Genomic DNA, 13,480 nt, shown 5'->3' with positions numbered 1-13,480 from the left:
AAGGAAGGTGGCCTAGCTGTACCAGATGTAAATCTATATTATAAAGTGATAGTCATAAAAACTGCCTGACACTGGTTAAGAAACAGAGCATGGATCAGTGGAATAAAGGAAACAATAGTAAATGATTATAGCAATTTACTGTTTGTTAAAACCAAAGACACAAGCTTCTTGGATAAAAGCTTGCTATTTGACAAAAAACGGCTGGGAAAACTAGAAAATAATTTGATAAACATTAGAGATCAACATCTCACACCCTATATACCAACAAAGATCTAAATGGGTGAATTAGACTTGATAGGTGATACCATAAACCAATTTGGAGAACAAAGAATAGTCTATCTGTCAAATCTATGGAGAGGGGAAGAGTTTATGATCAAATAACAGATAGAAAACATTATAAATTGCAAAATGGATTTCAACTTCATGAAATTAAAAAGGTTTTGCATAAAGACATTCATGGCCAGTTTGGTTGATCAGATTTTTGGAAATAATTACCTAGTCTCAAACAAGGGTATGCCTGATCTAGATCATTTTTTTAAAAACCTCAAAGTAACCCAGGAAGTCTAATTTCTTAAGGAACAATTGTAGGCTCAACATGATTATTTCTTCTTAATATGACATTCCAAAATAGCACAACCAAACATCCTTTAAAATTAATCAGTTTGACTGAATAAAACTCTAGTTAATGTTGCGAGACATAAAGCATTCACTTTAATTGCAAATTTTTAGTACAATTCAATCTTTGATATTCATAAACCCCAGTATTTCTTATTAATTTCTTGGCCTCCTTAATAAAGAAATATGCATTCATGCATCCTTTGGGCTTCAAGATGAACCATTTTCTCACTGAATGCAATTAACAATTTTTTCTGTGCAATTTAGGTATCATCTCTTCTCATGTCCTAGCTCTTTTAACTGTTACTTCTGCTTTTATTATGTTGTCAAGGAAAGACTCAATCAAGAGAAATTCTGCTAGGGTTGCTCCAGGGATGTGATCCTTTTGCCAAAAATTCAACATTTCCAAAAGCACAGGAAGCGAGTGTTGAAGAAAAATAATCTCAAGTGAACTACTAGTGTACTGAAATAGTTAATAATATAAAATATTTATAAATATTTTAGTCCTAATATACTCAAGTATTATAAACCTTCAAATTATTTTTGGGAGGCCTTAAGAACAACTCCATAAACTTATATATAGTATTTAACAGTTTACCAGATACTTTCCTTATGACTAATCTGGAAGGAGTGTTAGGAAGTACTATATAGCTATGGACTTAGAAAGTTTGATCAACTTCACCAAGCTAGTAGGGGGAAAGAATCAGGATCCAAAGTCAAGTCTTTTAACTTCAACTCCAGTATTCTTTCCACCACATTATTAAAATTAATCCTGAATTTTTCATCAAATTGCTAAATAATTACAAAACTCACTGAAACTCATGCTCCTGCTTCCACTTCTACAAAATGGAGAATTCCATCGGTCTATATTAATGAGTTATGTTTATCAAGAGTTTTATTAATTACAGAAATAATCTAGCTGAATTAAGAATGTACCTCATTGGCTTATTTTTAAAAAATGAAATTCTACATTTCTATTCTCTATGAAGTATACTAAAATAATGTGATAGAGAAAAAATTACCCCACCATTCTGGGAAATATTACTGAAAAAGTGATTAAATGACAGACACAAATCTCTCCATAAATTTCAAGCAGTTCAAATACAGAGGAAAGTACTCACATATACCAAAATATCTATAACAATATTTTTCCTCCATTATATTCAAATAAATCAAACTAGAAGCATAATGTCCATATATATTAGGAATGGTTGAACAAAATGTGATTCATGTCTCCAGTGGAATATTATTAAATTTAAAAACTTAAGATTTTGAAGAAATCAGGAAACTTTGGGAGACATAAACATAAATGAATATATATATATATATATATATATATATATACCTACATATCCATTCATACATACATATGCATACATATGGATATACATAGTGAACATATTATTGCAAAAATGAATAGTACTAACATAAAAACTCATATTAATAACATGATCATTTGATTTCAGAAAACTGCTGAAGAAATTACAAGTTTGACACAAGGTATATGTGATCCAACATGGTCAACACCTTGATTTATTTTATGGCACTCTACTTTTTTATTAAAAGGAATGATTCAATTTTAGGATAGAAGATAATAGAAAATAATGGCAATATGGAAAATCACCAATAAAACTGTAAAGTGCCTTAAAGTAGTATAACTCTTTATTCTCATTCTGTTCTTTACAATATTATATTTTCAGTATCAGTGGCCACTAGACATCCTCTTAATGCATCTTCTTTGTAGGTCTTTTTGTATTCGCAGTCAGATTTGGTGATAGGGAGAGTCAATTATTTTTTTTTCTCCATTAAGAGCTCTTCTTTAAAAGAAATCTTTTGGGGAAGCTAGTGACACAGTGGATAGAGCATCAGCTCTGGAGACAGGAGGACCTGAGTTCAAATGCGGACTCAGACACTTAATAATTACCTAGCTGTGTGGCCTTGGGCAAGCCACTTAACCCCATTGCCTTGCAAACAAAACTAAAAAAACTAAAAATAAAAAAATAAAAGGAATCTTTAGCAAATTGCTTCATTGTAACTGGTAAAATTATATGTATTGTAGGTTTTTAATATATAGATATATTTTATATATAGATATATTTTCTTTAAAAATGAAAAATTAACTGCTGACAAAAATGCAGAAAAAATCTAGAATAAACCAAATTTATATATATTTCCTTGCCCAAATATATCTTTTGGGTAGGAGATAGCATACTTCATTTTTGGTTTTGGGAATTTTTGATGTGTCATTTTTTTAAAAAGGTCAAAATCAGCCAATATGACCAGATTAATGTTGAAAGGGATGTGGAAAATCTGGGACACTAATGCATAGTTAGTGGAGCTATGAACTCATCCAACCTTTATGGAGAGCAATTTGGAATTATGCTGAAAGGGCAATAAAAATGTGCATACCCATTGATCCACTACTGGGTCTACACCCTGAAGAGATCATGAAAATACTCATAGCAGCCCTGTTTGTGTTGGCAAAGAATTGTAAATTGAGTTAATGTCCATCAATTGGGGAATGACTAAACAAATTGTGATATATGTATCTTATGGAAGACTATTGTTCTATTAGAAACCAGGAGAGATTGGAATTCAGAGAAGCCTGGAAGGATTTGCATGAATTGATGCTGAACAAGATGAGCAGAACCAGAACATTGTACACCCTAACAGCAGCATGGGGGTAATGATCAACCTTAATGGAGTTGCTCATTTCATCAGTGCAACAATCAGGGACAATTTTAGGGTATCTGCAATGGAGAACCATCTATATTCAAAGAAAGAATTGTGGAGTTTAAACAAAGACCAAAGACTATTGACCATTACATTTTTAAAAAAATGTAACTTGTGTAATTTTGCTATCTCATATTTTATTTTTTTCCTTAAGGATATGATTTCTCTCTCAACACATTAAATTTTCCTCAATGTATAGCATGGCAACAATTGAAAGAATATCAGACTGCCTTCTGTGGAGGGTGGGAGGAGGGAAGTGGGATTGGGGGAAAATTGTAAAATTCAAAAAAACAATAAAACTGTTGGTCTTTTTAAAAGAAGGTTAGCAATTCTAGTTATTGGTGTTATTTTTCTTTGTAAAAGGGTTGTCTTTTTTCTTTTCAACTTGTTCTCCTAGTTAAGACCAATTTGCTCTGTATCATTTTATAAAAGTCTTCCCATTTTCCTATGAAAATGTTGATTCTGGTATTTTGCATGACACTAAAACTTTTCATTCGTTTGATATTCTATAATTTTCATAGCCATTTCCAATAGATGGACAACTCCTGAATTTCGAATTTTGACTACAATGAAAATCTATTCTAGAATTATTTTTATAAGCATAATATTTTCCCTCTTTTTATTTTTTGGATATGTAGTTTGGTAACTTTGAAGACTTACCTCTGTTTTAGTGATGTGGTTGGAAAATGTGTACAAATAATTAAGAACAATACATTTTTAAGTCATATCAACATTCTTCCTTCAAAGAAAGAAGAAAAAAAAACCTTGAATGATAATTACTTTGCCTGAGAAAGTGCACAAAGGTGTTCCATTGGTGTCATCTGTGAATACATCCACACTAATGAAATCATATTTTCATGGTGATAAGAATAATACCCAGGAAATGGCATATAAGATAAATCTTAGGATGTAATTAATGACATAGCTATAACTGCAATAAATGAACACTTTTAAACTTGATGCCATTAATCAATGACTAACTTTTAATGGCATTTGCATCTGGGCTACTACTATATATTTCATGCAACATAAAAATGTTTTTCATATTTTTAGCAAACCAAAGACTGTTGCTAGAAACCTTTTTATATTTCAAATTGAATAATAGAATTACAATTAATATTAGTTTTCTAATTTCTTAACCTTTCTTGTTAGGTAGAATTTCAGATACCTCAACAATTTGTGGGTTTATAATTTTTTTCAGTTTCTGTTCTCCCTTGCAAACTGACCAAAGTTCCTCTTAGTCTTACTTCCAGGAACATTAGTGATTTTTTTTTCTGTAATATAATAATAGTAGTAGCAGTAGTAGTACTTGCAGCAGTAGAGATTGTAATAATAATAGTTTTCTCAAAACAAAACTGCATTGGCCCTTTAGATGTCTCTACAAAATCTCAGAGAGATGCGGTACTGCTAGTAGAAAAGTAAGTCTTCTTGACTTGCAAAACTGTCAGAGATTATGTTCCCAATGGCTAAGCTTTTAAAATCATAGGTAAACCTCCATGTCCAAGGTAGACTGAACATTTCAATAAATACATTATTTTTTTAATGCATAATAAGCTCATTTTCTAAAATTGTATAATCAATCCATAATGTCACAGGGAGTCAGATTCATATGATTTATAAATAATATCTTATTTAACTGCAAATTATTTTTAGCATTAGTGTGAAGGTCAGGTAGGATAATTTTACTGCTCAGCATGACAGTTCCATCATCAAATAACATTTTTAGGAGTGACATTGAAAGGGTGTTGACTCACATGTTAATTTGAACTGCTTCTTTCTGTCAGCAGTTCTGTTGACTTATGAAAAAATATTTTACATATGATTGGTTACAGTATCAACATTACTCTAAGTTGACAGACAACATTTGCCTGAAACTTTCTCCATCTGTATTCTACAAAACTGATAGTAGACCCAAGGGGCCCCAATATGCTAGACTCAAAAAGCCATATTGTTATCATCATCATCATCATCATCCTCATCCTCATCTTCATCACCCAGAACAATTCCGAAGGCAAAGCTTTTCAAAGTTGTCTAGTCCAATGTTTTTCCACAGATTTGAGAACCACTGTGTTTATTATTATGAGGAAAAGAAAATTTATTGGAAATATATATGTTGGCTGTTTTAACCATATTCATTAGCACAGATGGCTAATACAATTGATCTCCAAAAAAAGAGTTAGGAAGATGAGTAAAGGACAAAACTCAATTTATTTTTACTGTTGATTGTGTCTCCTGATAGATAAACCATTTTTGAAAGCTCCCTAGGTTGGGAGTTATTATACCCCTCATAAAATGCTTACTATATGCTTTGAGGGAGTTAACTGATTACTATGTTATGAGACATTTTGATGCTCGTCTTTTCTCTTTTTTTAATTAGAAGGTTCTAAATATGCTAATTGTCAGAATTAAATATATGTAATTCTTTATATTGCTTCACTAAAAAAAAAGATTTAATTGTACCTTCTAGGGACTCTACTTTGTAAGTACCTACTGAGGGAATTATTTGCTTAAAGTCTTATATGACATTTTGCAGCTAAAGAATTGTTCTTAACTTACTTACTCCAAGCATACATTCAATCAAAGTTCCAAAATTATTTTACAGAGCTAGGAAAAATAGCAACAACATTCATTCAGAAGAATAAAAAGTAAAGAATATCAAGGGAATTAATGAAAGGAAAAATTCAAAGGAAGATGACCTATCCATACCAGACCTAAAACGATGTAATAAAATAGTAGTCAAATAAATTACCAAAGCTGTCTGGTCCTGACTAAGGAATAGAAAAATGACTCAGTGCAATAGATTAGATACAAAAGAAGCTGCAGCAAATGACTATAGTAATCTACTGTTTGGTAAACTCAAAGCTCTAGTTTCTAGAATAAGAACTCACTATTGACAAAAGTTGTGGGTAAACTGGGAAATAGTTTGGGATCACCAAGGTATCTGAGTGATTCAAGGTTTTTGAAAACCTCGCATCAAACTTTGCCATTGGTCCACCACTCTTGCAAAGTTCAAAGAGATGTCTATCTAATTCATAAAAATTACATAATAAATCATAAAGGAATTAGAAACTGCATCAATGGAGGAACCATTCATATTAATAAAATTGGACATCCTGGAATTTTTTTTAATCTCATAGTAAATTTCAGAACATTTTAGGAAACCACTTAAACTTTATCTTTTGTCTCCCAAGGAATAGTGCTATGAGAGAGTATTTATAATAGGTTTTTTTTAATTAGCTATGAAAAAAATTATCATCCACTTCAGTTGTGTCAAAATCTACAAACAGGCACCACTAAATTATAATGATCCCCATGGCCCACCTATCAACTTAAATATAAAATGAACAATTATCTATCTTGTATTTTTATTTATTTGGTTAAGTATTTCTCAGTTACACTTTAATTTGGTTTAGGCTGTTTTGGGGAGGGTAGTGGAAGGTATGTTTGATGTCCTTGATATTCATCAAATCTGCAGCTTTAGAGGAATGCTACAGCAAAAATTTATCTAAATTTTGGGAAAACGTCTGACAGTCTCTCATCTATTTTTCTAGAAAAGATAGAGATATGTGTGTACTAGATAATAATCCACATCTAGGTAACTCAAAATTCCCATCAAGCCTTCTTAATCAGTTCTTTTTTAAGTCCTGTTTAATTATTTGTTTCCCCATTTGCAGTTTTCTTGACAGAAGTGCTGGGGTGGTTTGTCATTTCCTTTTCCAGCTCCCCTTTCACAGATGAGGAAACTGAGGAAAAAAGACTTATATGACTTATCCAGGTCACGCAACTAGTAAGTATGAGGGCTAATGTAAATTCAGGTTCTCAGGAGACCACAGCCAGGACTCCATCCACCGGGCACCTTCTTGGGCAGGTCTAAAGAGTAACCAATTGTCCCATATAAACTTTTAAAGTAGTCTAAGCTGGAAGTCCCCAGGGTTCTGTGTTTGGTCTCATGCTGCTTTTCAACATCTGTAGCCATGACTTGGATGAAGGCAGAGATAGCATGCTTATCAGAGTGACAGGTGACACAAAACTAAGAGGGATAAACAATATGGTGGGAGAAAAGATGTAAAAAGATTTTGACAATTTATGAGGCAATAGAGAATCTAATAAGATGAGGTAGGAAATAATTACTTCAAATGTGATTTGTATGGGAATCACTAATGTAATATGGCAGTCAAGACTACTAATGAGCTATAGGAACCAGAAATTAGGCACAATCTTCTGGTCTCAGAAGGGGATAGTCCTGCTTTATTTTCCCCCAATTCATAAGTGGAATATTGTGCTCTTATTTTGCAGATGTATTTAGGAATAAAGTCATTGATATGTTGAGTAACTTCCAAAGTATAACAATAAGAATTGTAAAGACTATATGGTCATTAGCTGGAGAGATTAAGACAAGTTTAGCCTGGAATAAAAAAGACAAAAGTACTGGACAGTTGTCTTCAAAATGTAGTGGGATTTCTGAAAGCAAATCCCAGTTATGCCGATTCTATCAATGTGGAATTGGGCAAGTCATTTCAACATTTATCCTATATAAGTTAAAGAACTTGAACTGGTTTGCCTCTAAAGTATTTCAAACTTTGAAATAATGTTATATTGTCCTGCTTCACCTCAGTAGATGATATTAGATATAATGGAGGAAATTTCAGAAGGATAAATTTTGATTCAATTTAAAAGGAAAAAATAACTCTTCTAACAACTTCCTAACAAAGAGCTCTAAAAATTTATAATATTGGGAATTGTTGAGTGTTCTTTAACAGGATATTGTTAAATAAAAACTATATGATAACTGTTATAGACCAACATCTCATACCCCATACAAATATAAGGTTGAAATAGATGAAAGATTTAGATGCAAAAAGAGATACATAAGTCAATCAGGAGAATAAAGAATCTATCTGTCAGAATTATGGAAGGAGGAAGCATTTATGACCAAGAGATAAGATATGACCAAGACAAGAGATAAAGAACATAATAAATTGCAGAATGGATAATTATGATTGTATTAAAATAAAAAACATTTTTTGCAAAAATAAAACCAATGCAAACAAGATTGGAAGAATACAGAAATCTGGGAAACAATTTTCACAGCTAATTTTTCTGATAAAATACTCATTGCTAAAATATATAGATAACTGAGTCAAATTTATAAGAATAAAAGTCATTCCCAATTGATAAAAGGTCAAAGATTACAAATAGGCATATTTCAGATGAAGAAATTAAAGCTATCGCTAGTCATATGAAAAATGCTCCAAATCATTATTGAAAAAAGAAATCAAATTAAAAGAACTCTGATGTACCACCTCACACCTGTCAGATTGGCAAAAATGATCAATGTTGCAGAAGATGTAGGAAAACTAGGACACCAATGCACTGGGGGTGGAGTTGTGAGCAGATCCAGCCATTCAAGAGAATAATTTGGAATTATGCCTACAGGGCAACATAACTGTGCATACTCTTTGATTCAGAAACATTACTTCTAGACCTAGAATTCATAAGAAAGGGTAAAAAGCCCACAAGTGCAAAATAATCATGGCAGTTCTTTGTGTAGTGTCAGTGAATTAGAGATTGAGGGTATGTTCATCAATTGAGGTGATGACCAAACAACAAGTTAAGTCATTATATATGTCATTATATATGTCATTAGCCATCATTATTGTTGGCTGATCCAAGATAATCTAAGATTTTTCATGACTTTTTTTTTCTAAACAGCAAACTGTCTATGTCTAGTCACTGTCTAGTGACTGTCTAGTCATGCCAACACTTTCTGCTTTCTAACCTTTGCTAGAACCTCTGTTAACTTCCAGTTTTACCACCTGGTATCTAAAATACACCAAGAAAAGGACTTACTCTTTTAACACTGACTAAAAAGTCTAATTCTTGCTTCTCACTCCATATCTAGAATCCACCATATCTGGAATATGATTTCTTTTTTTTAATTTTTTTTAAATTTATTTTTTATTCTCATGTTGTACAAATGTTTCTCTTCACATTAATGAAATATACTTGTTTACAAGTAAACAAAATACACCTCCCCCCATGAATATAGATAGACTTGCTTGGGCAAAAAAGTAAGGGGAAGAGAAAAAAAATTAAAATTAAAAAAATAATAGTAATAATTGTAGGTATGGCCAGGTGGCGCAATGGATTAAGCACCAGCCCTGGAGCCACGAGCACCCGAGTCCATATCCAGCCTCGTAAACCCAATAATCACCCAGCCATGTGACATGCAAGCCACCCGATCCTCACTGACCTGCAAAAACCAAAAAGAAGAAAAAAAAAGACCCAAAATAAAATAAAATAGTAATAGTAGGGGTGGCTGGGTGGCAGACAGGGCATTGGCCCTTGAGCCAGGAGCACCTGGGTCTGAATCCGGCCCCAGACACCCAAAGATCACCCTGCTATGTGGCCCCAGGCAGACCACCCAGCCGCACTTGCCCTACACCCTCCCACAAATAATAATAACAAAAAATGTGTTTCAGTCTTTGTTCCAACACCATCAACTCTGTCGTGAGTGGATCACATTCTTTATAAGTCCATCACAAAAGTTACTTCCATATTTTTCCAACGTTGCCATTGCTGATCTCAACTCCCTCCTTTCTTATTTCTCCACTACCATGTACTATATTTTCTCTCTCCTTTCACTCTGACTCTGCTGCAGGGTCGCTGAGTGGCACAGCAGACAGATCCCTGGTCCTGGGGCCAAGAAGCCCTGAGCCCCCATACCAGCCCTTAGGCCCAGAATCCACCCGGCCCTATGATCCTGGGCAGGCCTTCCAATCCCAGCCCCTTGCAAGAAGTAAAAAAGAAAATGTGTTATATCTGACCATTGTCCCCCCATGGTCCATCCTCTCCGCCTTTATTCACATCCCCTCCCTACCCCCTGCTTCCCCCTCCTTCTTACTCCAGTTGTCTATACCCCATTGAGTATATTTGCTGTTTCCTCTCCCAGCCACCTCTGATGAGAGCAAAGGTTCCCTCATTACCCCTTGCCTCCCCGCTTCCATATCATTGCAATAGCTCATTGTAATAAAGCAAAAATCTTATTATGTGAGATATCTTGGACTATTCCCCCTCTCCTTTTTCTTTCTCCCATTCCATTTCCCTTTTTTTCTTATTGACTCCATTTTTACACCATATTTTATCTTTGAATTCAGCTTTCTCCTGTGCTTCAACTATAAAAGCTCCCTCTACCTGCTCTATTAACTGATAAGGTTCATATGAGTATTATCAGTGTCATTTTTCTATGCAGGAATGCATGCAGTTCATCCTCATTAAGTCCCTCATATTTCCCCCCCTCTCCTCCACTCTCTATGCTTCACCTGAGTCCTGTATCTGAAGATCAAACCTTCTGTTCAGCTCTGGCCATTCCAAAAGGAACCTTTGAAATTCCCCTGGTTCATTGAAAGTCCATCTTTTTCCCTGGAAGAGGACATTCAGCCTTGCTGGGTAGTTCATTCTTGCCTGCATTGTAAGCTCTCTTGCCTTCCGGTATATTGTATTCCAAGCCCTACGAGCTTCCAATGTAGTTGCTGCTAAGTCCTGTGTGATCCTGACTGCAGCTCCACAATATTTGAACTGTGTCCTTCTGGCTGCTTGTAATATTTTCTCTTTGACTTGGGAGTTCTGGAACTTGGCTATAATATTCCTAGGGCTTGGTTTTTTGGGATCTCTTTCTCGGGGGATCGGTGGATCTCTCCATTTCTATTTTGCCCTCTGCTTCTAGAATATCAGGGCAATTTTCCTGTAGTAATTCTTTTGAAAATGATGTCAAGGCTCTTTTCCTGATCATGAGTTTCAGGTATTCCAATAATTTTCAAATTATCTTTCTTAAGTCTGTTTTCCATATCAGTTGTTTTTTTCAATGAGATATTTCACATTTTTTTCTAATTTTTCATTTTTGGGGTTTTGAAGTATTGATTCCTGATTTCTGATAAATTCATCAATCTCCCTGAAGTCTATTCTTTGTCTGAAGGATTTATTCTCCTCAGAGAGTTTTCTTATCTCTTTTTCCATCTGGCCAATTTTGCTTTTTAAAGCATTCTTCTCCTCCATAACTTTTTGAACTGTTTTATCCATTTGACCTAAGCTGTCTTTTAGCATGCTATTTTCTTCAGCATTTTTTTGGATTTCCTTGACTAAGCTGCTGATTTCATTTTCATGTTTTTCCTGCATCTCTCTCCTTTCTTTTCCCAGTTTTTCTTCCAACTCCCTCATTTGATTTTCAAAGTCTTTTTTGAGCTCTGTCATAGCCTGAGCCCAATTTCTGTTTTGCTTGGAGTCTTTAGATGCAGGAGCTTGTGCTTGCTCATCTTCAGACTGAGTGTTTTGATCCTTCTTGGGCTCATTTGCAAAATATTTCTCAGTGGTCTTCCTCTTGTTTCTTTGCTTGTTCATTTTCCCAGCCTAAGCCTGTTTTTTGGGTGTGCTTTCTGATCTTTTGGGACATTCCCACAAGGTCCTTAGTGTGTGAGGCTCTGTCCTCCCTCCTGGTCTGTGCATGACCAGAAGCAGCCCTCTCTGCCACGGGGCTGCGGTGGGGGGGCCCTGCTGGTCTATGGGGGGCCTAGACTGTGATCAGGATCTGAATGTGGTCAGAGCCCCAGAGTCCTGTTCCAGAGGCAGAGGACAGAGATCTGCAGTCTCTCTCTCTCTTCACTCCCCTCCCTCAGCTCAATGGGCTCATGCCCTGGGGGCTCCTGCTTACCAGCTCTGCCTGCTTCTGTTTCCCACTCTGGGCTGCTGAAAACCAGGCTGCTTGCTGTGTGCCCTGAGGGCTGGGCTCCACATGCTCACTCTGGCAGAGGTCCCCCGCTGTTCCCCCACTTTGTGCCCAGTGCTCCCCAGGGTGCAGCTCAGGAGACTCCCCGGCTGCTGAGAGCCTCGGCTCCCAGTGCCCTGGGGCTGCCTCCGGGAGGCCTAAGTTCTTTGCTCTGGCAGGCCACCCCTCTGGCGGGCCGCCCCTCCGACCCCGGGGAGCAGAGCCTTTGTGCTCTTTTCCAGGTTACCTTGAGTAGGAGAACTGCCTCACTGGGTCCCTTTGTGGGTTCTGTCTCTCGAAAGTTAGTTAGAGCCCTTAGTTTATGAGTTTTTAATCAGAGAAGTCCTAAGACTTGATCCCTTCATGTCAGTATCTTGGCTCCACCCCTGGAATATGATTTCTTCATTGAACTTGCAGGCCCAAAACATTCAATTTATTGGCTACTTATTTCTTGTCTGTGATTTCAGAGGTGGAAAAACTATCAGGTTCACTTATGTGGGTCTCCATCTCAACCTATAAAAAAACTGAGTTATCTTGAAATATAGAATAAAGATGAAACCAAAGGTCTAAGACAAAATCAGATGAAAAATTGTTTCATGCTCCAGAAGCAATCTATCACAAGACTTTTATGGACCACCTGTCACTTTTTGAAAACTTACATGTCCTAGTTCCTCTAGAAATCTCTCTGGATTTTTAACCCTTCTTTAATTTTTCAAGTCCTGATAGAAAGGTTTCAGTGTTCAGGTGCCAAGAGATGTGTGAGATAGGAGTGGGGTAGCTAGAGGGAGGCCTAGGTGTCTTATAAGTTTGTAAATTTAGGACTGGAATCATCTCTATAGACCAGGGGCAAGGATACAGCCCATGAAATTGTTTGGTCTGGAGCACTGCCTTGGCAACCACAGGTAGAACTCAAAATTGCATAAATCTAGGACCTTCTTTTAGGGGGTGAATTAAATGCTTGTCCAAATATAGCAAGTGGATGACAAATATCTAAATTTCCCTTGGCAGATAAAAGGTTCCCCATTTCTGCTCTAGGTCAGTGAATCCAAACCTCCTCATTTGCTAGATTAGAAAACTGAAGAACAGAATTTTTAAATTATTTGATGCGGTTTGGATATTTAATAACTTGCTCTTCCTAACTCTCAGGTTACCAATCTTTGTAATATGACACCAGAGTTAGAAAAATAATTTGATAACAGTTTAGAGGCCTTACTGTTTTTAGTTCTTGTCATTCTCTTGTTTCTGCTGATCCCCATTCCATGCTGTGTTGGGTACTTTCAGTTAAATAATTTGGTTCTTTTTAAGGTGCCAATTAAAATGGCTTATTTCTTTCAGCATTGATTGTCTCATCTTATTTGTGCTTCCTATTAT

This window comes from Macrotis lagotis, chromosome 8, assembly GCF_037893015.1.
Source record: "Macrotis lagotis isolate mMagLag1 chromosome 8, bilby.v1.9.chrom.fasta, whole genome shotgun sequence".
Taxonomy (NCBI): Eukaryota; Metazoa; Chordata; class Mammalia; order Peramelemorphia; family Peramelidae; genus Macrotis; species Macrotis lagotis.
This window is presented reverse-complemented; position numbering follows the sequence as displayed.